The sequence below is a fragment of the Apium graveolens genome, chromosome 8, assembly GCF_009905375.1.
Source record: "Apium graveolens cultivar Ventura chromosome 8, ASM990537v1, whole genome shotgun sequence".
NCBI lineage: Eukaryota > Viridiplantae > Streptophyta > Magnoliopsida > Apiales > Apiaceae > Apium > Apium graveolens.
The window spans coordinates 251,362,313-251,387,728 of NC_133654.1; the positions used below are offsets into that span (position 1 = coordinate 251,362,313).

General features: G+C 40.5%; 1 non-coding gene and 1 pseudogene across 1 annotated transcript; one reads left to right on the plus strand and one right to left on the minus strand.

The window, feature by feature from the left end:
- Window positions 1-576: 576 nt before the first annotated feature.
- LOC141676916 (cytochrome P450 76A2-like) overlaps window positions 577-25,416 on the minus strand; it is a 29,170-nt pseudogene continuing 4,330 nt past the window's right edge.
- LOC141681862 (small nucleolar RNA R71) lies at window positions 12,747-12,853 on the plus strand. The gene has a single exon (XR_012559281.1). It is a non-coding gene; the product is annotated as a small nucleolar RNA R71 (small nucleolar RNA).

Genomic DNA, 25,416 nt, shown 5'->3' on the forward strand with positions numbered 1-25,416 from the left:
ACATGAATCGATTGCAAATAACAAGCAAAAGCTATTTATAATATCAAATTTAATGAAAAATGCCTGGAAATCAAACCCCCAATTCGAAATAAGAATTTTAGAATCGAGTTTAAAAAAATCGATTCATGTATTTATTTGTTGGTTTGGACTGGGAAATTTAAGGATCCGGTGATTTGTTCTTGGAGACCAGAAATTTCCGATTTTACGCCTGATATTAAAGTTAAAAACGGTCGAGGGGTGCAAAACAAAGCGAAATTCATAGTTAAATGTACAACTTGCAAGGAAACATAATATATACCCGAATTGAAAAAATGTCCAAAGAAATGGGTTACAAAGTGCCAATTACTCTTATTTTATTATGTTTTAATTAGTAATTTACTAAAATGCCCCCGCTTCGGTTAAAGTTAACGGTCATCTTGGATGGAAAGTCGTCAATGGGGTGCAAATTGAAGCGAAATCAATTTTATGGGGTGTAAGTTGACAGAGAATATAATGTAGACCCGAATCGCAAAAATGAAAATAAAAGTGAGTTATAAACTACCAATTACTCTAATAAAACTCCGTATTCCTTTTTGATCATGTAGTCTTACATTTTGGAATTGCTTGCAAGAGCTCTAGTTTTATTGCCCATGTCCCCTGTGCCTCCCTCATATATGTTATCTTCCCGTCATCACAAAGCTCCCAAATCAAAGTGGTGAACTAATGAGCCTAGAATTAAGTGTACCATTCGATGAGCCAATGGAAGACCCGGGCACATCCTTCTTCCTGACCCGAAAGGGATATACTCATAGCGGTGTCCCTTGTAATTAACATTCGAGTCCAAAAACTTTCAGGCTTAAATGACCATGCATCCTCCCAACTACCTTCATCTCTTCCAATTGCCCATAAATTTACCATAACTAGTGTACTTTTCGGAATACTATAGCCCATGAAATTGGTATCTCGCACTGCCTTCCTTGGAACTAATAGTGGAACTGGAGGATGTAGACGTAGTGTTTCCTGCACAATTGCATGCAAATAAGGAAGATTATCAATGTCACTCTCTTGCAGTTTTTTATTTGCTCCAACAACTAAAGCAAACTCATTTTTAATCTTCTTCATTTGATCAGGATTTTCTTAGAGCTCGCACATCCCCCACTCAATAGTGGGGTGTGTTGATTCTGTTGCATCAAAAAATATTTCCTGCACAAATTTTACCATCTTAAACCAGAAATGTAGTTATCACATTATTTATGCACTTAATTTGTGCTTATGATTAAAATAGCTATAATTTACACTTCGACAATATTACTTGTGCTCACCATTAGGAAAATTGTGACCTGGAACTCTGACAATTCAGCCGGTCCATCCTTTCGGGTGCCCCTATAATCTAACAACACATCCAAGAAGTCCTTGCTCAGATGATAATTCCTGCTTTTGTTGCTTCTCTATCACACGCTCCTTCACATATGAGGAAATAGTTTCTATGGCCTTTGTTAAACTTAAATCCATAGTCTTCCTTATTCCTTGGAGATCAAGCCTTCTAAGCCAGGGTATCAAATCTGAGATATTAGGACGGCCCACACCCTCGGTAAAACCTACCAAAGCCGTGCCAAATTCAGAGGAAAATTCCGAATTTGTATCCATCAAGTTGCGAGACAGCGTCAGATTCCCGATCATGTTAAATAATGTTGGGAACACAAAGTCTCTAACCACAATTTTATGACCGGCACCTTTTTTTACTTCATGTTCAATCCACAACAATACTTCATCCACACACTTTTGCCTAATTGACATTGTGTCGTTAATCTTCTTGTTAGCGAATAGCTCAGTGGTACATATTCGCCTCAAGGTGCTCCAGTAGGTGTTGTATGAGCCAAAAGTCAGAGAGACCGTGTAGTAGTCATGTGACCTGGTGCAGTCATTATTGAACCGGTAAACAAATGAGAGATCATTGTTGGAAATCTAACCCGATTCTCGGCGTCTGCGGAAGCGTTTTTGTATACCCGTGTGCTCAGACCCACAAATATTATGATGACAATGAAAACAACAAACCAACAATATTAGTAAAAGAGACAAGAGATTTTAACGTGGTTCGGCAAGCCAACATCCACAACAACTTCACTAGATAACAGAGATTACAATATCCGGATATGCGAGCCTGAATTCTATACTGAAATTCAGTCTACTAGCATATCTATTATGTATATCCCTCACTCATTGAAGTGTTTCCCTCAAAACCTCTCCCTATCATTATTTCCCGAAAACCTTTCCTTCTCTCCCTCTTAACCTCGGACAGTGCCAAAGGCCTCCTCCTGCTGCATCGGGACCACCTCCGATGGCTACAGCCAACTCAAATATCGTAAGGGATAGTTGAGGCACGAGGACCTTCTATCCCGACACTTCCTGAAAGCAAGCTAAACTCGCTCTCCTACTAGACGGATTATCTAGCAACTATATAAAAGGAGAAATAAAAGAAAGGTGTAATTAAAAATGAAAGGGATGGGGGTTATTTATATGGGAGAAAGGTGGGTATCCCTTTCTCCTTATCAATGTGGGGCAAAGAGTGAAAGTGAGGAAACTTGGTTTTAGGCTTAAAACCCAACAATCTCCCCCTCCGAACTTTCGACTCTTTCTTCCTTGTTTCCTTCATAGAAAACCACTTCAACCACAGAGATTTCCAAAACTCTCCCCAAGTCATACACTCCAAACTATTCTCTAGTTTGCACATTCATTCTCGAATGCCCACTTGCTCTACGCACAAGTGTCCCATTGGCCTCTTTTTGTCCAACTACATATATGTGAAGCAATCCGTTGTATGCGCACATACTCACTTGATTCACGTCAACCAATCCCATATGTAGTCCCTCACACACGCAAGTGTGACTCACACACGCAAGTGTGACTCACACACGCAAGTGTGACTCACACACGCAAGTGTGACCATCAATCTTTCATTTACCCCAACTGCATATCAAACAAATAAATCTGTTGCATGGTTCACTGCTCACTTGATTCGTGTTGATCGATGCGCATATGCAGCTGCAGCGCACCAACTACCCGTTGATGTTGTGGAAGCCCTTCAACCAAACTTCCATCCCAGCAGTCTTTGCACCATCGTCTAGTGTGGCGCCCCAAAATCCGGGGTCAGGAATCTCGGAGACCACGCTTTTTAAACTACTACAACCACACAACTTACACCACAATATATAAATACTCACGCTTCACGACCCCACACTTATCACACACACACACAGACTTACAGGTTATTATCTTGGAAACGAACTATTCATAACTAGAGTGATTTCAACCATCAAGTGATAATTATTACAACTCAAAAGTGATTAAGTCTTACCGGGGAGTAACCTTTAAGTAAGGCTGGTCCGCTGGCCAAATATACCCTTTTTGTTTATTACCTTACATAAGTCATACTTATAAATAAGCCTAACTAAAAATAACTAAAAACTAATCCAGCTTATTCGAACTACATGTGGTACAGCACCAAACAGTCTACGGAACAGCTGGCCATTTCCTACCCGCTTCCAAGCTGTGGTTCTCATGGCAGACATCTTGATTCACTGTTATGTTGTGTCAATTTAAGAAAACAAGTGTGAGCTATAATGCCCAACATAATAATGTACAGTATAAAAATGACTATATGATAACCTACGTAAAACATCATATATGATAATTATGTTTTATTCGAAAATAGTTTTCCCTTGGTGATACACACCTTCTTATGAAAACAGTTCTTTAAGGGATTTTATTATCCTGCGAATACCTTAATAGGAAACCCAGCACCTAGGCTTGGGTTACGGTATTGCATCACAATTCCAATTGGAAGAAATTAGGACACTCGTTGGAGCCACTGTATACGATGATCATTCGTAATACGATAATAGTAACCTTTTCTACTAGTAGAAGGACGACACCTTCGTATTCCGGTTATCACCCTTGCCGCATTCGGGCTACGTGTCCCATTTTTGGGTATACACATGTGAGGGCGAAAATACGCGCTAATATTCACGCAAGTATACGCGTTCACAAGTAATATAGAATACTTTCTAGTTCATTCCCACAGAGACTCAGACTAATTATTGTTTAATTAAACTCACGCACCAACGTATGATTACTTCTCAATGTTAAGACACTAACACTTAGAATTATTGACTAAATATTAACTATAATTAATTACTTAATTAATCACTTAATTAACACTTCGAATTAACAATATTAAAACACTCATGAGATCACAACTTCATTACTACTTCCTTCAATAGTTATTGTTATTACCTTTAGCATGTGACAGTGATGATATTAATCGAATAACACGAAACTGATAAAAGCCAACTTTCATTGTACTCATACCATTTTACCTAGCATCCACAATTAAGATAGAAGTTGAATAGGCATCAATTATGTTGAGTTTCTATATGTCTACAGAAATTGACAACACAACGAATTAAGCACAAGTTATTCCTTTTGATTACACAGGGCGAATAAAACTGTTAGAGTTACCCACTAATCATGCACATCATACATGAACCTATGCTAGCATAGCATGTTCTAAATCTCAAGATCCACCGTCATTTCACAAGAGATTAACACCCTATCTTATATGTTCGCGACGCACATAAGACGAATACGCACAACCAATACTAGATATCATACAATCATCACACACTAAAGTATTAAACAATTAACTAAAGAATTCCATAGTAACTCCGTTGCGACCCCATGATCACGATTAGCCCATAATAACACTTATCGTCATCATGGGTTCATATGAAATCATGATAAACAAACACAAGAAAATAATAAATAAACTAATTATATTAAATCGAAGTACGTCACAAGAGTAATTAAGTTCAAAGTAAGAAAACTAGCATCCAACGTTACAACGAAATAAGAATCACAAGAAAGTATGCTTCCTCTTCGTTGCTGTGTGCTAAAACGGTCGTCTTCCTTATCTCATTCGCTCCTTGCTTAATACCACGATCCTCCATCGTGAAAACGTCTCCAAATCTACTTATATAATAGTCCCATAAAACTTAGATTACATAGAAGTTGGAAGCCAAACAGAAGTAGAAGTCTAAAATATTTTATCTTTTTTCCCGACCCTGCGCGGCCGCTCAGCATAGCTGAGCGGGCGCTCAGCTTTCTGCGCGGCCGCTCAGCATAGCTGAGCGGGCGCTCAGGACCCTACTGGAAAAATCCTGAGTTTACTCCGTTTCTTCGCCGTAATCTGCCCCTTTCTTTCCTCTCGCACTGGTGAACACATGCCAAGGCTTATTCTTGATGATTACTCCTCCGAAATGCAACTAATACCCTGAAATGTATAAACAGTAGAAAAACGCATCAAATGCACAAAATACTTGATTTCAAGGCACCAATTTAAGCCATTTTAAGATGTTCTAAGTGGTATAAAATGCCACTTATCACACCCCCAAACTTAAATCGATGCTTGTCCTCAAGCGTCACAGACTCAAAAACAAATGAAAATATACATGAATGCGATCTATATGAAAATGCAGCGATCCCCCTTACTACGAACAAACCAACCAAATTTCAACATCTCAACAAATGCAGTTAGGCGACTAAAGATCAATAAATTCATGCAAACGAACATACAGCCAGAAACGTGGTGGGTGCAGATGCTTAACAGATATGCTTCGGAACTAGACCAGTTATTATGACTCAACTATCATCAAGGAAATCACATGATTATACAAAGAATAAAAATTCTAGGCACAAAGTAACATATAACACTACAAGAATTCTGGAGCTTATTACGGAATCATGCTTTTTATTCACAACAACAATGCTTATTTGACCGTGCAATGAGTGAGGTCCACAAAAGACTTATATAATTGTATCCATGTAGCGAGCGTTAGGTTAGCGGATCCCAGACTCTAAAAGCCTTAGGTCACTAGGCACAAAGTCCCCTAAGAACTTAATAACTCGAATACCAAAGAGCCCACTCGTGATCAATTATGCATAACATCACAAAATTTGTTTCTTTTCTTTTTTCTTCTATATTTTTTTTCTTTTTTTTTTCAAAATTTCTGAGCAAGTGCGTTTCGCTCCATCTTGCTCAACCCTAGACTACTCGCATACATGCGAGCCGACTACTAGCCATTTGACGCCTAGCCACAACTAGCAACAAATTCCATTTTTACTCCATTTTTTTTCTTTTTCATGCCTTTATCACTAAGAACCTATTATCGAATTCTAAGCATAATAAATAGATTAACCTCGAAAACAATCAGATCATAACAACAATCTAGCCCTTAAGCATTCTCTAAGACTTAGTGAAAATACAAGTGCTTCTAGCATGCATATCAACCTACACGACTCAATATCACTTTAATGTTATCACTACACGCGCATCAATATCACAATTCAGTCGATAAATCATCGCAAAAGGGATCATGACATATGCATGAGCTACATGAAATCATAAACAAATAAAGCTATAAAAAAAAAATATATATGGCAAAAATTATGCAACTATATGAACTAAACTATCATGAATATGCAACTATATGACACACATAAAATATTCCTTAACTACCACCCCCAAACTTAAAATCTTCACTGTCCCCAGTGAAGGTAGTAGAAAGGAACACAGGGTATACCTACTCGGAGTCATCATCATCATCACCCTCAGTGGGTGGAGTATTAGGCGGCGGGTATGCAGAGTCCTCACCAAAAACTGGCCACTGGATATCAGCTCCAAGGCCCCAAAAAGCAGTCCTTAACGCAAGGGTGAGCTCCTGAGCAAACCTGCTCTGTGTCTCGTACATGGCATCCATCCGCCGTGAAAGCCTCCTATACTGGGTATCAGCCATCCCAGCACCCTCCTGAGCTCTCGAAGAACCATCCTCATCACGCCTAGGCCTATCCATAGTAGCACCTCATGCTGGACGCCCTCCTGGAAGACGATAACCCAGCCCATGCTCCTCGGGCTCACCACCGGTCTACTCCTGCATCCCATTCAGAGTCCCCGAATCAATCGGAGCGGCCGACAACTGCAACTGTTCATGAGACGGCCAGTTCACTCCCACTGCTCGGTAAAGCTTCGTGACCGTGGATGCATAAGAGATGTTCATATGCTTAGCTCCCCTCAAAAACTTCAGAATTCCTTGGTAGATAAACTCACCAAGGTCCACATAGTACTCCTCATTAAGAATTCCCCACAACAACTGTGCTCTCTCAACTGTGACCTCGTGTGCATGCGAAGAAGGCAAAATATTAGCACAAATAAATGCATTCCATGCACGAGCATACCTGTTCATAGCGATCGCCGGGAAGTGACGATACTCATTAGTGCCGGTCTTGAAGGTCCAAACCGTGCCCGGCCTACAGAGAGTAGCACAAATCAAATCCAAGTCGAAATCCTCAGCAGTCTTCTCATTCCAGTTCTCCTCCTCGGGCTTCCGCTCTCGCTGCCCAATCACACGGTGAATCGCCGCTGGGTGATAATCAACCGTCAGCCCTCGGACCACAGAAAACCCATTCTTCTCGGCCTTCGCGTTCGCATAGAACTCGCGAACCACGCTCATCGGCACTGCTTCGGGCGACTCACAAAAAGCTATCCACCCCTTCTCTGTAATCATGGGTAGCAACTCACCATCTCTCCCCGATGGTAAAAACCCTCTCTCCTTCATAATCAACTTCCCCAAAAGCCTAGTGTACTCCTCCTCCGCAGCTCTGTCATTCAACCGAGGCCTTGCAGCAGTACCCCTCGATGAATCAGCAGTAGAGACTGTGCTGCTGCTATCAATAGTTCGTGCTCTCTTGGGTGCCATTGAATCTTGGGTGCCATTGAAGCTTGCTGAGCGGTCGCTCAGCAGAGCTGCGCGGGCGCTCAGGGGGTCACTGGAATTTTTTTTTTCAGTCCCGTTTTTCTGATTTTTTTTGTGTTTTTGGATAGGTTATTAACTTCTAAGGGTTCCTGTAACAACAAATCATGGGTTGCCTCCCACGCAGCGCTTCTTTTTCGTCATTTGTTTGACGTTGCGTACCTTTCTCAAGTAGTCAATAAAATGGCACTAACCACTTCTCGGTTTGCCATGTCCCCATAGTAGTGCTTCAAACGCTGACCATTAACCTTAAATGCTTGGTCCGGATCATTCTCAAAAATTTCCACCGCTCCATGTGGAAACACAGTTTTGACAATAAAAGGTCCAGACCACCTTGATTTCAACTTCCCTGAAAAAAGTCGGAGACGAGAGTTGAATAAGAGAACTTGTTGCCCCGGCACGAATAACTTAGGATGTAGCTTCTTATCGTGCCACCTCTTCACCTTTTCCTTGTACATTTTGTTATTCTCGTACGCTTGAAGTCGGAATTCATCAAGTTCATTAAGCTGAAGCATTCTTTTCTTACCAGCTGCATCTAAATCCAGGTTCAACTTTTTCAACGCCCAGTAGGCCTTATGCTCAAGCTCCGCAGGTAAATGACATCCCTTACCGTACACCAACTGAAATGGGGACATACCAAATGGAGTTTTGTATGCTGTTCTGTAAGCCCAAACAGCTTCATCGAGCTTTAAGGACCAATCATTCCTTGACGGACAAACAACCTTCTCTAGAATGCGCTTGATCTCTCTGTTAGACACTTCCGCTTGACCATTTGTTTGCGGATGATAGGCAGTAGCAACTCGATGATTCACATTATAACGCTGCATCATAGAAGTGAACTTACGGTTGCAGAAATGCGACCCTTCATCACTTATGATTACCCGAGGTGTTCCAAACCTTGTGAAAATCTGCTTATGAAGAAAATTCAGCACTGCCTTTGCATCATTTGTCGGCAGAGCTTTGACTTCTACCCATTTTGAGACATAATCGACTACCAGCAAGATGTACTGATTATTGCAGGATGAGACAAAAGGCCCCATGAAATCGATTCCCCAAACATCAAAGACCTCGACTTCAAGCATCACATTTAACGGCATCTCATCCTTTCTCGTCAAATTTCCCACTCTTTGGTAACGATCACACCTTAAAATAAACTGATGAGCATCCTTAAACAAAGTAGGCCAGAAAAAACCTGCTTGCAGAATACGAGCTGCCGTCTTCTCACCACCATAGTGTCCACCATAAACTGTGGAGTGGCAGTCTCGTAATATCCCCTCCGTCTTACAGAACGGGATACATCTCCTGATGATCTGGTCAACTCCCTGTCTAAACAAATATGGTTCATCCCACATATACCACTTCACCTCATGCAGAAACTTCTTCTTTTGAGCTGAGGTCAAATTAGGAGGCATTATATTGCTGACAAGATAGTTTACAATATCTGCAAACCATGGCTCTTCCTCCTGAACTGCGAACAACTGCTCATCCGGAAAAGATTCATTGATTAATGTCTTATCTTGTGAAGTAGACTCAGGATTCTCCAACCTAGAGAGATGGTCAGCTACTTGATTCTCAGTACCTTTTCGATCCTTGATCTCTAACTCAAATTCCTGAAGTAAGAGCACCCAACGAATGAGTCTCGGCTTCGAATCCTTCTTGGAAACCAAATAGCGAATGGCCGCATGATCAGTGAATACTGTCACTTTAGTCCCAAGCAGATAAGATCGAAATTTCTCAAAACCAAAGACTATAGCCAAGAGCTCCTTCTCCGTAGTGGTGTAGTTCATTTGGGCCCCATTTAACATCTTACTCGCATAGTAGACCACGTGAAAGAGATTATTCTTGCGCTGCCCCAGAACTGCACCTACCACATAATCACTCGCATCACACATCATCTCAAACGGCTCTGTCCAATCTGGTGCTGTAATAACTGGTGCAGTGATCAAACTCTTCTTGAGAGTCTCGAATGCCGCCAAACATTCATCATCAAATTTGAAAGGCACATCTTTCTCAAGCAAATTGCACAACGGCTTAGATATCTTCGAAAAGTCCTTGATGAACCACCGATAAAAACCCGCATGACCAAGAAAACTACGGATTCCTTTCACAGAAATAGGTGGCGGAAGATTTTCAATGACTCCCACCTTGGCCTTGTCCACCTCCAGACCCTTGCTAGAGACCTTATGCCCTAGAATAATGCCTTCACGCACCATAAAATGACATTTCTCCCAATTGAGCACCAAAATTAGTTTCCACGCACCTTTTGAGTACGGCACGAAGATTATTCAAACATTCATCATACGAATGTCCAAAGACGGAGAAGTCGTCCATGAACACCTCGACATTATTTCCAATCATGTCAGAGAATATAGCCATCATACATCTCTGAAAAGTGGCCGGGGTGCTACATAACCCAAATGAAACTCTGTGAAAAGCAAACGTGCCAAATGGACAAGTGAAGGTAGTCTTTTCCTGATCCTCTGGTGCAATACAAATCTGATTATACCCTGAATAGCCATCCAGAAGACAATAATACTCATGACCAGCCAACCTGTCAAGCATCTGATCAATGAATGGAAGAGGGAAGTGATCCTTCCTCGTGGCTTTGTTCAACTTTCGATAATCCATGCATACTCTCCATCCTGTAACTGTTAGAGTGGGGATGAGCTCATTCTTCTCATTTGCTACCACAGTGATACCTCCTTTCTTAGGCACACATTGTACGGGGCTCACCCAAGAACTGTCAGAAATAGGATAAATGATGCCTGCATCGAGCCATTTCAGAATTTCTTTCTTCACTACCTCCTTAATCATAGGATTAAGTCTGCGCTGCTGTTCAATAGTCGGCTTACTACCTTCCTCTAGCAGAATTTTATGCATACAATATGAAGGGCTGATCCCCTTGATGTCTGCTATGGTCCATCCAATAGCTAATTTGAATTCTCTCAAAATCCTTAAGAGCTTGTCTTTCTCACTACCTGAAAGGTCAGATGCAATAATAACAGGTAAAGTAGATGCATCGCCTAAAAAAGCATACCTCAAGTGTTCAGGTAATGGCTTGAGCTCCAAGGTAGGTGCTTCCTCTATTGATGGTTTGAGCTTTCCTTCAGCATTCTTGAGGTCAGAAGTACCAAGAGATTCAAACGGCATGTCCAGCTTTCGCTTCCAGGGAGAAGCATTCAGATATTGTAATTGCTCGTTGCCATCTTTATCATCACTGTCAAAATCCCCCACTAAGGCCTTTTCCAATGCATCAGCCATTAGCATGCGATCGAGTTCTGAAGTAACCGCAGAATCAATCACATCCACTTTTAAGCACTCCTCATCTTCTGTAGGGAATTTCATTGCCTTAAACACGTTGAAGGTCAAATCCTGATCTTGTACCCGTATAGTAAGTTCACCTTTCTGCACATCTATCAAGGTACAGCCAGTAGCCAAGAAAGGTCTTCCCAAGATTATGGGAATCTTCTTATCTTCCTCAAAATCCAGAATAACAAAATCTGCAGGAAAGAAGAGCTTATCCACCTTGACTAGCACATCCTCCACTATGCCCCTTGGGTAAGTAATAGAACGATCAGCCAATTGTAGAGACATGTATGTGGGTTTTGGATCAGGAAAATCCAACTTTTTAAAGATCGACAACGGCATCAGATTGATGCTTGCTTCCAAATCACAAAGGCACTTATCAAAAGTCAACATGCCAATGGTGCAAGGAATGGTAAAGCTACCTGGATCTTTAAGCTTTGGAGGTAACTTTTGCTGCAGAACAGCACTGCATTCTTCCGTGAGAGCAACGGTCTTAAGGTCATCCAGTTTCACCTTCCTTGAAAGAATACTCTTCATAAACTTCGCATAACTAGGCATTTGCTCCAGAGCCTCAGCGAAAGGTATATTGATGTGAAGTTTCTTGAACACCTCCAGAAACTTACCGAACTGTTTATCCAGCTTTTGTTGCTGCAATCTCTTAGGAAAAGGTGGTGGAGGATAGAGCTGTTTCACCCCTGTATTACCCTCAGGCAGAGTGTGTTCAACAGTAGTCTTCCTTGGTTCCGCCGCTTTCTCCTTTTGCTTAGCTTCTTCATCTCTAATTTCAGCTTCTCCTTCTTTTGCCTTTTCAACATCAACAACTTTCCCAGACCTTAAGGTAATAGCCTTGACTTGCTCTTTAGCTTCCTTTCTGCCTGGTACTTCCGTGTCACTGGGAGTGTACCAGGTTGATGATTTAGCACTGCATTGGCTATTTGACCGATTTGATTTTCCAAGGTCTTGATAGCAACCGCCTGACTCTTGCATAACAGCTTAAGTTCATCAAAATCAGCACTAGTAGGTACAGCTGCACTTCCCTGTTGAGGGTATGATTGCCTTTGAGCATACTGCTGTGGTTGCTGGAATCCAGGTGGATTAAACTGTTTACTCACACCTTGCTGATATGGTGGCTGAATAGCATTCGGATTATTACCCCAGCTGAAATTTGGATGATTTCTGTTGTTAGGATGATAAGTAGCTGGCACAGGCTGCTGTTGTTATTGATAATTATTCACATACTGAACAGATTCGTTGACAAGAGAACACTGATCCGTAGCATGAGAACCAGCACAAAGCTCACAAACCATAGCTATTTGATTAACCCCATATGTAGCTAGAGAATCAACCTTCATCGACAGCGCCTGGAGCTGCGCTGCAATAGCGGTGGCTGCATCGACTTCCAGAATACCTGCTACCTTCCCAGGCATCATCCTCTGAGTTGGGTTTTGATGCTCATTTGCAGCCATAGTCTCGATAAGATTATAAGCCTCAGTATAGCTTTTAGCCCATAAGGCGCCTCCAGCTGCTGCATCGAGCATGGGCCGAGATTGGGCCCCCAAACCATTATAGAAACCAGTGATCACCATCCAATCGGGCATTCCATGATGTGGACACTTCCTCAACATTTTCTTGTAGCGTTCCCAAGCTTCGCACATAGATTCTGTAGGTTGCTGCGCAAACTGAGTAAGAGCACTCCTCATAGCAGTAGTCTTTGCCATCAGATAAAACTTCACCAGAAACTTTTGCGCAAGATCTTGCCAAGTAGTGATGGACCCAGTTGGTTCAGAATGTAACCAGTCCTTAGCTTTGTCCCTTAGTGAGAATGGGAAAAGCCTCAGCTTGATAGCCTCATCAGTCACGCCATTATACTTGAAAGTGCTACAGATCTCGACAAAATTCCCTATGTGTATGTTGGGGTCTTCAGTTGCAGCTCCTTCAAAAGAAACAGAATTCTGCACCATCTGAATAGTGCCCGGCTTAATTTCAAAGGTGTTAGCTTGAATAGCCGGATGAAGAATGCTTGACTAAATGTCATCAATTTTAGGCCGAGAAAAGTCCATAAGAGCTGGATCAGCCTGAATAATACGATCACCCATGTTTACTGGTTCTTTCTGCTCAGTTCCCAAATCCGAATCTTCAAAATCTATCTTCTCCGGAATATCAAGAACTTCGTCTGTCTCCTCAGCTGTATCTAAAGTCCTCTTGCGAGTACGAGAACGAGTTTGCATAAACGCTCACTTAAGTACCTGAAACACAACCAGAAACAATAAGTAACAACTACGTCCTAATTACTGAGTCCTAATGACCAATGATGGTAAGTACATAAACTAAACAAATACGCCGAGTCCCCGGCAGCGGCGCCAAAAACTTGTTAGGGCGAAAACACGCACTAATATTCACGCAAGTATACGTGTTCGCAAGTAATATAGAATACTTTCTAGTTCGTTCCCACAGAGACTCAGACTAATTATTGTTTAATTAAACTCACGCACCAACATATGATTACTTCTCAATGTTAAGACACTAACACTTAGAATTGTTGACTAAATATTAACTACAATTAATTACTTAATTAATACTTCAAATTAACAATATTAAAACACTCATGAGATCACAACTTCATTACAACTTCCTTCAATAGTTATTGTTATTACCTTTAGCATGTGACAGTGATGATATTAATCGAATAACACGAAACTGATAAAAGCCAACTTTCATTGTACTCATACCATTCTACCAAGCATCCACAATTAAGATAGAAGTTGAATATGCATCAATTATGTTGAGTTCCTATATGTCTACAGAAATTGACAACACAACGAATTAAGCACAAGTTATTCCTTTTGATTACATAGGGCGAATAAAACTGTTAGAGTTACCCACTAATCATGCACATCATACATGAACCTATGCTAGCATAGCAAGTTCTAAATCTCAAGATCCACCGTCGCTTCACAAGAGATTAACACCCTATCTTATATGTTCGCGACGCACATAAGACGAATACGCACAACCAATACTAGATATCATACAATCATCACACACTAAAGTATTAAACAATTAACTAAAGAATTCCATAGTAACTCCGTTGCGACCCCATGATCACGATTAGCCCATAATAGCACTTATCGTCATCATGGGTTCATATGAAATCATGATAAACAAACACAAGAAAATAATAACTAAACTAATTATATTAAATCGGAGTACGTCAAAAGAGTAATTAAGTTCAAAGTAAGAAAACTAGCATCCAACGTTACAACGAAATAAGAATCACAAGAAAGTAAGCTTCCTCTTCGTTGCTGTGTGCTAAAACGGTCTTCTTCCTTATCTCCTTCGCTATTTGCTTAATACCACGATCCTTCCTCGTGAAAACGTCTCCAAATCTACTTATATAATAGTCCCATAAAACTCAGATTATATAGAAGTTGGAAGCCAAACAGAAGTAGAAGTCTAAAATATTTTATCTTTTTTCCCGACCCTGCGCGGCCGCTCAGCATAGCTGAGCGGGCGCTCAGCTTTCTGCGCGGCCGCTCAGCATAGCTGAGCGGGCACTCAGGACCCTACTGGAAAAATCCTGAGTTTGCTCCGTTTCTTCGCCGTAATCTGCCCCTTTCTTTCCTCTCGCACTAGTGAACACATGCCAAGGCTTATTCTTGATGATTGCTCCTCCGAAATGCAACTAATACCCTGAAATGCATAAACACTAGAAAAACGCATCAAATGCACAAAATACTTGATTTCAAGGCACCAATTTAAGCCACTTAAAGATGTTCTAAGTGGTATAAAATGCCACTTATCAACACATACTTCACAAGTTCCTGAGTACACAGGGTACCTTCGCCTGCGATACCTTTGGTAGTCCATCTAGCACACATAGTACCAGAGTCTACCCCTTCCTTGTCCTTTTAAAAGAATTCTATCAATCTCGAGAACTCGAACCACATCGAAGTTTCCCAAGCTTTTTGCTTGTTGATAGAAACCGCTTATCTCACTAAGATATAAGTGTATATATGTATATATGTACTTCCGAGATTTTCGGTGGAAGTAATAAGGATGTGAGTTGACCGTTGTCAATAGATAATTAAATAAGGGGGAAAAGCTTCTCCTTGAAACTATATTCAAAATATTAAATAAGTCGGGATAATATTCACCGACGATCTGAAATTATTCGAATATTTTTCCGAAATCAGGAAGTATATTTTAAATCAGGATCTATGATTTTTAAATCAATAATAAACCCTTTATAAATAATAATTAATTAATAATAATCGATAAATAAATAAATCTCAAATGAGTTTACTCTCTAAAAGAATATTTAAAATAATATTCCTCAACTAGTTTATGTCTACGTAGTTAATAATCTTTCATGTATAATCGGGTTTGAATTACATGATCGTTGGAGTATACTTCTCCCGTAATAAAGGAATAGGTATATAGTATTTATTATTCGAACAATAAAATATAGTTGAGGTAATATGATCGTTAGGAAAACGTTTTAATAAAAGTTCGAGGTATTTTTAATGTTTCGTAAGTGGACGTTAAGTCCCTTTAAAACGTACTATTATGGACTTGTAATCGTCCTATAATATCACCGAAATGAATCCCGGGTTTTCATCTTAAAATCCTGACCGACTCTCGGTCTTATAATCATATGTCACGCTTAAAGCGGAATTAAATATTTTACGATATATACTTATCATACAACATCGCTACATTATGCCAAAATTCAACAACTACGTATCATGGAAAGCATGATATTTATGCAATGATAGTAAAACAATTCTTTCACAACACAACAGTAAAATGGAGTTGGGTTTGTAAACTTGCCTGGGTATCTCGAGGTGGATGATGCTCTAGGTTTCGCTCAGAAATCTATAACCATAAACACAATTCGCTTCGTTAGGTCCCGTTCTAATTTACGGTGACTCGTACTCATGTTCTACTTATTATGCACCCTCTCAACTTGTATTACCCTTATTATTTCTTTATTAAGTTATTATTCACATCATGGTCACTTTATTTTTCTAAGTATCTTAGGTTCATTTTTATTTTCGTCATCGGCTCCTCTTATGGATTCTACGTTTTCTATTCGCGCAGCCTCGGCTCCGATTGAAAAATCATTATTTTTACTTGAACTTTTTACGGAAGTTAGGAAACTCAATATGTTACTCTCTGTAAAAATTTCATGATTTATGAACACTTTTAAGTCGACCCTTTATATTTTCAAAGTTCGTAATTCGTAGCAATTTTTGTCGCGTAAATCACTTTTAGTAAAACGACCATAACTTTAGATCCGTAAATCAGAATCAAGCGATTCAAGCGCCTAAACAATCCTTATAACATTTTCTATCATAAAAAATGGATATTTTTCAAGAAACTAAAGTTTACATCTCCGGGACTTTCTGCAGAAACTTAAAGTTACGATTTGTTGGTTTTAACTGAATTACGTTTATGATCGGGGTTTCCTTTACGCCCTAACTCTTAACACAACCACCAACAATCATCATTTCATCATCAAAACACAAACTTCTCTCAAGAACATCATGTTCTTGAGGTAACAACAATCAACCTTAAATTTACTTAACTAAATATCAAGATTTCATCACTATCACTTCTAAAACTAGGTTTATAACTACATACTAAATGGATCTTGAAAATGAATCTTAAATAAAGTTGGGCCAAATATTTTTACCTTTCTTGAAATATTGAGATGTGTTCTTGAGGATGGTGGAGTCTTGTAAGTGCTTGGTATGATTTTTGGAACCTAAAACCACCATGGAAATCAAGAAACCAAATAGGAGTTACTATTCATACTATTCACTAGTGACTTTCTTGATTTTATTTCACCCATCAAACTTTCATAAAAAGAGATGAAAAAATTTTCTGAACTTAGTTTGATTGTTAGGAAGCTTGAGAATTTCTTGAAAAGCCGAATGGAAGAATGAAGGGGTGGGGGGGTTTATGCTTGCTTCTCTTGGTTGCTTCTAGGAAATGGGGTGGTGATATCTTTCACTTGATTTTTATTTTTCCTAGTATAGAATCCTAGGTTTATTCCTTGTTGCAAATCTTGGGGACAAATCCAAGTAGCTTGCTAGCTTACAAGCTAAACTACATGTGTTAGCTTCCTTAGCACACTATTTGGCTAGCTTGCTTGATCATCCTATGGTTAGCTCACTATTTGATGAAGTAACCATGGTTACTTTCTTACCATGGTTAGTTAGTGCGTTACGTTTATTTAATCATTTACGCGTTCGCTCGGTCGCTTAAGCGTTTTCGTAATACTTACTCATAAATGATTCGCGATGTAATTCCTTTCGTATTTATTCCTTTTATTTTGAATTATCATACTTGAATATAAATCCGTAGGGTTTTAATCTTGTAATTATATTGTGATTCCCGTAATCCTCGATGAGTCGTAAATACGGACGTTTTTCAAAGTTCGTTTTCTTCGAAAACTAATAGCGTTTACATACACTCATTTGGTACGTATAATCATAATATCAACTCCGAAACTCCTTTTCTCATGCATTACATAGTGTGGGCTCAAAAATTTTTCCCGTCCGTCAGGGTTACTATTCATTAAACGTTTTACAAGGTCTCAAAAATCCGAGTTATTACAGTCTTCCCCTCTAACATGGATTCCGTCCCGGAATCAATTAGAAAATAAGTGGGGATATCTATTCCTCATTGCGTCTTCAAGTTCCCAAGTTGATTCCTCAACATTTAATTTCTCCATAAGTATCTAACCAGCTTCACAGTCTTATTTCTCAACACTTGTTCTTTTTGGTCCATTATCCTTACTGGCTGCTCGATGTAGGTCAGGTCTGGTTGTAAATCTACCTGCTCGTATACTATTACATATCGTGCATCTGCATGGTACTTCCTTAACATGGACACGTGGAATACGTTGTGCACTTGTTGCAGATTAGGAGGCAAGGCGAGCTCGTAAGCTAGAGGTCCTATTCTCCTCAAAATTTCAAAGGGTCCTATGAATCTAGGACTCAGCTTCCCTTTCTTCCCAAACCTCATCACTCATTTCCATGGAGATACCTTCAATAGCGCAGAATTTCCTACTTCATATTCCCTGTCCTTTATGGTCTAGTCGGCGTACTTCTTTTGTCTGTCCTGAGCTGCTACCAGTCTTTTCCTGATGAGTCTCACCATTTCCCTGGTCTGTTGGACTAACTCTGGCTCTAATATCTTGTGTTCTCCAACTTCGTCCCAACATAGGGGAGAGCGACATCTCCTTCCGTAAAGAGCTTCATACGGAGGCATTCCTATGCTAGCGTGATAGCTGTTGTTGTAAGAAAATTTGATCAGGGGTAAGTGGTCATCCCAATTTCCTTTGAAATCAATGGCACATACTCGTAGCATATCTTCTAGGGTCTGAATAGTCCTTTCGCTTTGTCCATCAGTCTGGGGGTGGTAAGCGATACTCATGTTTAGTCTGGTGCCTACGCATTCTTGGAAGCTTCTCCAAAATCGGGAATTAAACCTTGGGTCTCTATCTGACACTATGGCTACAGGAACGCCGTGTCTCACTACAATTTCCTTCAAGTAGATATCCACCAACTTGTCTACGGTGTACCTTTTGTTTATTGGTAGGAAGTGTGTGGACTTGGTCAATCTATCTATGATAACCCATATGGCATCGTGATTGGTCTTTGTCCTTGGTAAGCCTGTCACAAAATCCATGGCTATATGCTCCCATTTCCATTCCGGAATTTCCAGGGGCCGTAATAGTCCACTAGGTCGCTGATGTTCAGCCTTCACTCTCTGGCATGTCAAGCACTTGATGACCCACTCTGCCACCTCTTTTTTTATGTTAGGCCACCAATAATATTCCTTAAGGTCACGGTACATCTTCGTACGTCCTGGGTGGATTGAATATTTGGAGCTGTGCCCTTCGTGTAGCAGCTCATCCTTTAACTCTTGCACATTTGGAATCCAAATTCGGGACGCGTACCTCATGATCCCTTTCTCGTCCTTCTCGCATCTCACTTCTTCACCGGTCAATGTTCCTCTTTCTTCGCTCGTCTTCTTTTCCTGACACACTCGTATCTTTTCAGTCAGTTCAGGCACTAGCTTAATCTCAAATAATCCTTATGTTCTTTTACCGGTCGTCCTCACGTCAATTTCCATTTTCTCAAATTCTTTAATCAATTCTTTAGATGTCATTATCATTTTGAGTCTTTCCTTCCTACTAAGGGCGTCAGCCACCACATTGGCTTTACTCGGGTGATACAAAATTTCACAATCGTAGTCTTTTATCAACTCTAACCATCTCCTCTGCCTCAGGTTCAGTTCTTTCTGAGTGAAAATATATTTGAGGCTTTTATGGTCTGTGTAGATCTCGCATTTCTCACCGTATAGGTAGTGTCTCCAAATTTTTAGGGCAAACATTATGGCTGCTAGTTGTAGATCGTGCATCAGATATCTGCTCTCATACTCCTTTAATTGTCGAGAGGCATATGCTATAACTTTGTCGTGATGCATTAGTACACATCCTAATCCTTTAAGCGATGCGTCGCTGTATATTACAAACTCTCCTTTTCCATCGGGAAGAGCTAGCACTGGTGCTGACACCAGCCTCCTTTTCAGCTCTTGAAAACTCTTCTCACATTTCTCTGTCCATACAAACTTTTCTGTTTTCCGGGTAAGTCTAGTCAGTGGACCGGCTATCTTAGCAAAGTCTTGGACGAATCTTCGGTAATATCCTGCTAAACCCACAAAACTCCTAAACTCTGTTGGGGTAGTTGGTCTTTCCCAATTGGATACCGCCTCTATTTTGGCAGGGTCAACTAAAACTCCTTTGCTACTCACCACATGTCTCGAAAACTGAACTTCTCTTAACCAAAATTCACACTTCGAGAACTTGGCATACAATTTCTCATTCCTCAAGATTTCTAAGACTATCCTCAAATGTTCTGCATGTTCTTGCTCTGTCTTTGAGTAGATCAGAATATCATCTATAAAAACTATCACACATATATCCAGGTACTTTTTGAACACTCTGTTCATCAAATCCATAAAGGATGCGGGTGCATTGGTTAACCCAAACGACATGACTAAGAACTTATAGTGCCCATACCTAGTGCGAAAAGCAGTCTTCGGTATATCTTCCAGTTTGATTTTCAACTGGTGATATCCTGTTCTCAAATCTATTTTGGAAAATGTACAGCTCTCTTGAGTTGGTCGAATAGGTCATCAATCCTGGGGAGAGGGTACCTATTCTTAATAGTCAGCTTATTCAGCTCTCGATAGTCTCTGCATAATCTCATACTGCCATCCTTATTCTTTACAAACAGTACTGGCGCTCCCCATGGCGACACACTAGGTCTTATCATTCCATTATCTAATAACTCTTGTAGTTGAGAAGCTAGTTCCTTCATCTCAACTGGGGCTAGCCTATATGGGGCCTTGGATACTGGTGTCGTTCCTGGTGCTAATTCTATAGCGAACTCTATTTCCCGGTCAGGTGGCAATCCTGGTAAGTTCTCTGGAAATACATCCTCGAATTCGTTTACTATGGGTATGTCCTGTATATTTGGGACTTCCTTTTTTGGTATCTACCACATAAGCCAAATAGGCCTCGTTTCCCTTCCTTAACAATCTTTTTGCCTGTAACATGGTCAGAAATTTCCGGTTCTGTCATTGACCTTTAAACACTACTTCTTTTTCATTTTGCATTCTTATCTTTACCCACTTCCATTCACAATCTATTTGTGCTCCGTTACTGGATAACCAATCCATTCCTAAGATTACATCAAATTCTCCTAAAATAAATGGGATTAGGTCAACCTCGAAGACCTTCCCTTCTAATTTCAACTTGCACTTAGGGTGTACTTGATTTACAGGAATTATTTCTTTGTTTGCTATTTCCACTTGTAATATCTCACGTAAGGGTATGGCATTAAGTTTTAACTTTTTAGCAAAATCTTGAGATATAAATGACTTGGTTGCTCCATAATCAAATAGGACATTTGCATGTTCGGAATTTAACAAAAAGGTACCTGCTATCACATCAGTGTTTCAGACATCATCCTGAACAGTCATGTTGAAGGTCCTAGCAGCTGGGGGTCGGTTGGAGGCAGCTTTGCTCATCCCTGAGGCTGGGGGCTTCAACGTTGGGCAATCCTTTCTCATGTGTCCTTCTTTCCCACATTGAAAACACGTTATATTGGGTCGGGTGCAGTTGTTGGCAAGGTGTCCGATTTGGTCACACCGGTAACATTTCAGAGGGGCTCTTGTCTGGGTACACACTTCAAGGTGTCTTCTCTTAGAGGTTTGACACTCTGGTATTGGGGCGCGGGGTTGGATATGAAATTTGGCCCTAGATTATCCGCCGCCCTGGCCAACACTCTCACTCGGGGGCTTTCTGAATCTGGGGCCTCGTGCAGGTTGGGACGCCGCTCCCCTGACGAACCTGCTTGGAAGGCTCCTGTTCACAGTTCCTATTCCTTGGCTTCCCATCTTTCTCTTCCTATTTTCCTTTTCCTTCACACTCTGCTCACTACCAGCTTCAACAATCGAGGCTTTCTGCACTAAGGTGGCATAGTCTGCCAGCTCTAACACCGCCACTCGGTTCTGTATCCACTATTTCAGACCAAGCTGAAACCTTCACGCTTTCTTCTCTTCGGTATTCATAAACTCAGGCACAAATCTCGACAACTCAATAAATTTGGCCTCATATTCTGCTACAGTCATCTTATCCTGTTTCAACTCCAGAAACTTAATTTCCATCCGGGTCTCCATAAACCTAGGGAAATACTTGTCTAAGAACAGTCGGGTAAATCTATCCCATGAGATCACAGCCTCGGTCTCTAGGTTTCGTTTGGACTCCCACCAGTAGTTAGCTTCTCCTTTCAGCATGTAAGAAGCAAAAATGGTCTTGTGTCGTTCCTCAACACCTAGTATCTTGAAGGACTTTTCTATCTCTTTGAGCCAGGCCCGTGCTTCAACTGGGTCGGCCGATCCTAGAAACTCTGGGGGTTTGAGAGATTTGAAGTCCCTAAAGACAGTAGCTGCAGTCTGTTGGGCAGCATGTGGATGTGGTGGAATAGGTTGTTGGTTCATATTTTCTCTTAATAGTTCCATAAATTCATTCATGGGGTTCCCTCCCTGATGGGTATCCTCAGCCTCTTCTTCTACATATTCTTCCTCATCGTATTCATTATAGTCTAGATCCTCTTCACTTTCTTCATTTACTACAGGGTCAGGTTCATTCCATTGTTGGTTAACAGATTCAGCGGGTTGTGCCATGGTTCCTCTTCTACAGGGTGTCATTGTTCTGATAATGAAAATTGGTAAACACAGATGCAATATTTTAGAATTTATTCATATGTAAACATGTCATTTATTACCTAGCAGGTTTTTTTATAAAGTGTAATAATATGGACATCATTTTCTTAATAACTGCTTAGATATATATTCATAAGATCTCCCACTTATATCTTGGGGACGAAATAACTAGCCGAGTTCATACATGCCTGATTACAATACATTACTACTTGTCTTGAATACTGGAATGAAAATACATAAGCCATTTACCCTGAAGGGCTAGGAACACTATCTACTACTAGCTATCCTATCAAAATTGGTGACAAGTCACCTAACCTTCTTCAAGGTCCATATCTAGTCACTAGTCCCTCAGTCACTGTCACTGCGCGTGAGGTCACGCACCCTCCTCATCGCTCCTGCCAACATCAGCTCTGCATCAACCACCGGGATGTATCCTCCAATCGCTGTCATCTTCATCTAAACCCTGGTACGGAGCTCGATCCCATCGATCTCTCTACGGGCTATGGCTGGAGAAGCAGCTCTGAAATCCCCTGAGTATCCTAGTCGGGTGGCTCTCTCAGCTGTCAGTGCCTGGCGTAACTCCACAATGCGAGCAGATGCCGCAGTAATCTCAGCGTTAAGCTGAGCCACCATCCAGTCATGTACAGCTACATGTATGGTCGCCCGGGTGGTAGAGGTGAATTTGGGCCACTAGAGGATATGTCATAAGCCTCGTAGATCTGTGCACGTATCCCCTCCTCCTCATCATCATCAGTATAGGGCATAGGGCTCTGAATCCCCGGGGGTGGGGTAGGAGAGCGAATAGTCGGGTGAGGGTACATCTCTACATCTCTCTAGCCTACGCCATCTCCCTGAGTCATCTCAACGCCATTAGCTATGGGGACAGGAAGGTCAGTCTCCTCCTCTAGGACATCCTCAGTATGGTCATCATCTGAATCATCAATGGGTGGGTTCTATGGCTCGGGAGTAGGATCACGCTCAGGAATCATAACATCATCAACAGGGTCAACCTCCCTCATAGGCTCCACTGGTACCTGACACAATAGGCAAGGTGTTACTAACTTAGAATCGGAATTCCCTTGAGGGTAAAACTGTCAAGACTACCCGTGTAGCCCGACGACGAACTCGACTTGAGTTCTAATTGATTATTTCATTATTCCTATGTCTACGTATTTTATGTCCTATCGTTTCCAAGATTTGATAACCTAAGGCTCTGATATCATTTCTGTGGCACCCCAAAATCCGGGGTCAGGAATCTCGGAGACCACACTTTCTAAACTACTACAACCATACAACTTACACCATAATATATAAATACTCACGCTTCACGACCCCACACTTATCACGCACACACACACACATACTTACAGGTTATTGTCTTGGAAACGAACCATTCATAACTAGAGTGATTTCAACCATTAAGTGATAATTATTGCAACCCAAAAGTGATTAAGTCTTACCGGGGAGTAACCTTTAAGTAAGGCTGTTCCGCCGGCCAAATATACACTTCTTGTTTATTACCTTACATAAGTCATACTTATAAATAAGCCGAACTAAAAATAACTGAAAACTAATCCAGCTTATTCGAACTACCAGTGGTACAGCACCAAACAGTCTATGGAACAACTGGCCTTTTCCTACCCGTTTCCTAGCTGTGGTTCTCATGGCAGGCATCTTGATTCACTGTTGTGTTGTGTCAATTTAAGAAAACAAGTGTAAGCTATAATGCCCAGCATAATAATGTACAGTATGAAAATGACTGTATGATAACCTACGTAAAACATCATATATGATAATTATGTTTTATTCGAAAATAGTTTTCCCTTGGTGATACACACCTTTTTATGAAAACAGTTCTTTAAGGGATTTTATTATCCTGCGAATACCTTAATAGGAAACCCAACACCTAGGCTTGGGTTACGGTATTGCATCACAATTCCAATTGGAAGAAATTAGGACACTCATTGGAGCCACCGTATACGATGATCATTCGTAATACGATAATTGTAACCTTTTCTACTAGTGGAAGGATGACACCTTCGTATCGCGGTTATCACCCTTGCCGCATTCGGGCTACTTGTCCCATTTTTGGGTATACACATACTTCACAAGTTCCTGAGTACATAGAGTACCTTCGCATGCGGTACCTTTGGTAGTCCATCTAGCACACATAGTACCAGAGTCTACCCCTCCCTTGTCCTTTTAAAAGGATTCTATCAATCTCGAGAACTCGAACCACATTGAAGTTCCCCGAGCGTTTTGCTTGTTGATAAAAACAGCTTATCTCACTAAGATATAAGTGTATATATGTATATATATACTTCCGAGATTTTCGGAGGAAGTACTAAGGATGTGAGTTGACCGTTGTCAACAGATAATTAAATAAAGGGGGAAAGTTTCTCCTTGAAACTATATTCAAAATATTAAATAAGTCGGGATAATATTCACCGACGATCTGAAATTATTCGAATGATTTTCTGAAATCAAGAAGTATATTTTAAATCAGGATCTATGATTTTTAAATTAATAATAAACCCTTTATGAATAATAATTAATTAATAATAATCGATAAATAAATAAACCTCGAATGAGTTTACTCTCTAAAAGAATATTTAAAATAATATTCCTCAACTAGTTTATGTCTACGTAGTTAATAATCTTTCATGTATAATCGGGTTTAAAATACATGATCGTTGGAGTATACTTCTCCCGTAATAAAGTAATAGGTATATAGTATTTATTATTCGAACAAAAAATATAGTTGAGGTAATATGATCGTTGGGAAATTGTTTTAATAAAAGTTCGAGGTATTTTTAATGTTTCGTAAGTGGACGTTAAGTCCCTTTAAAACGTACTATTATGGACTTGTAATCATCCTATAATATCACCGGAATGAATCCCGGGTTTTCATCTTAAAATCCCGACCGACTCTCGGTCTTATAATCATACGTCACGCTTAAAG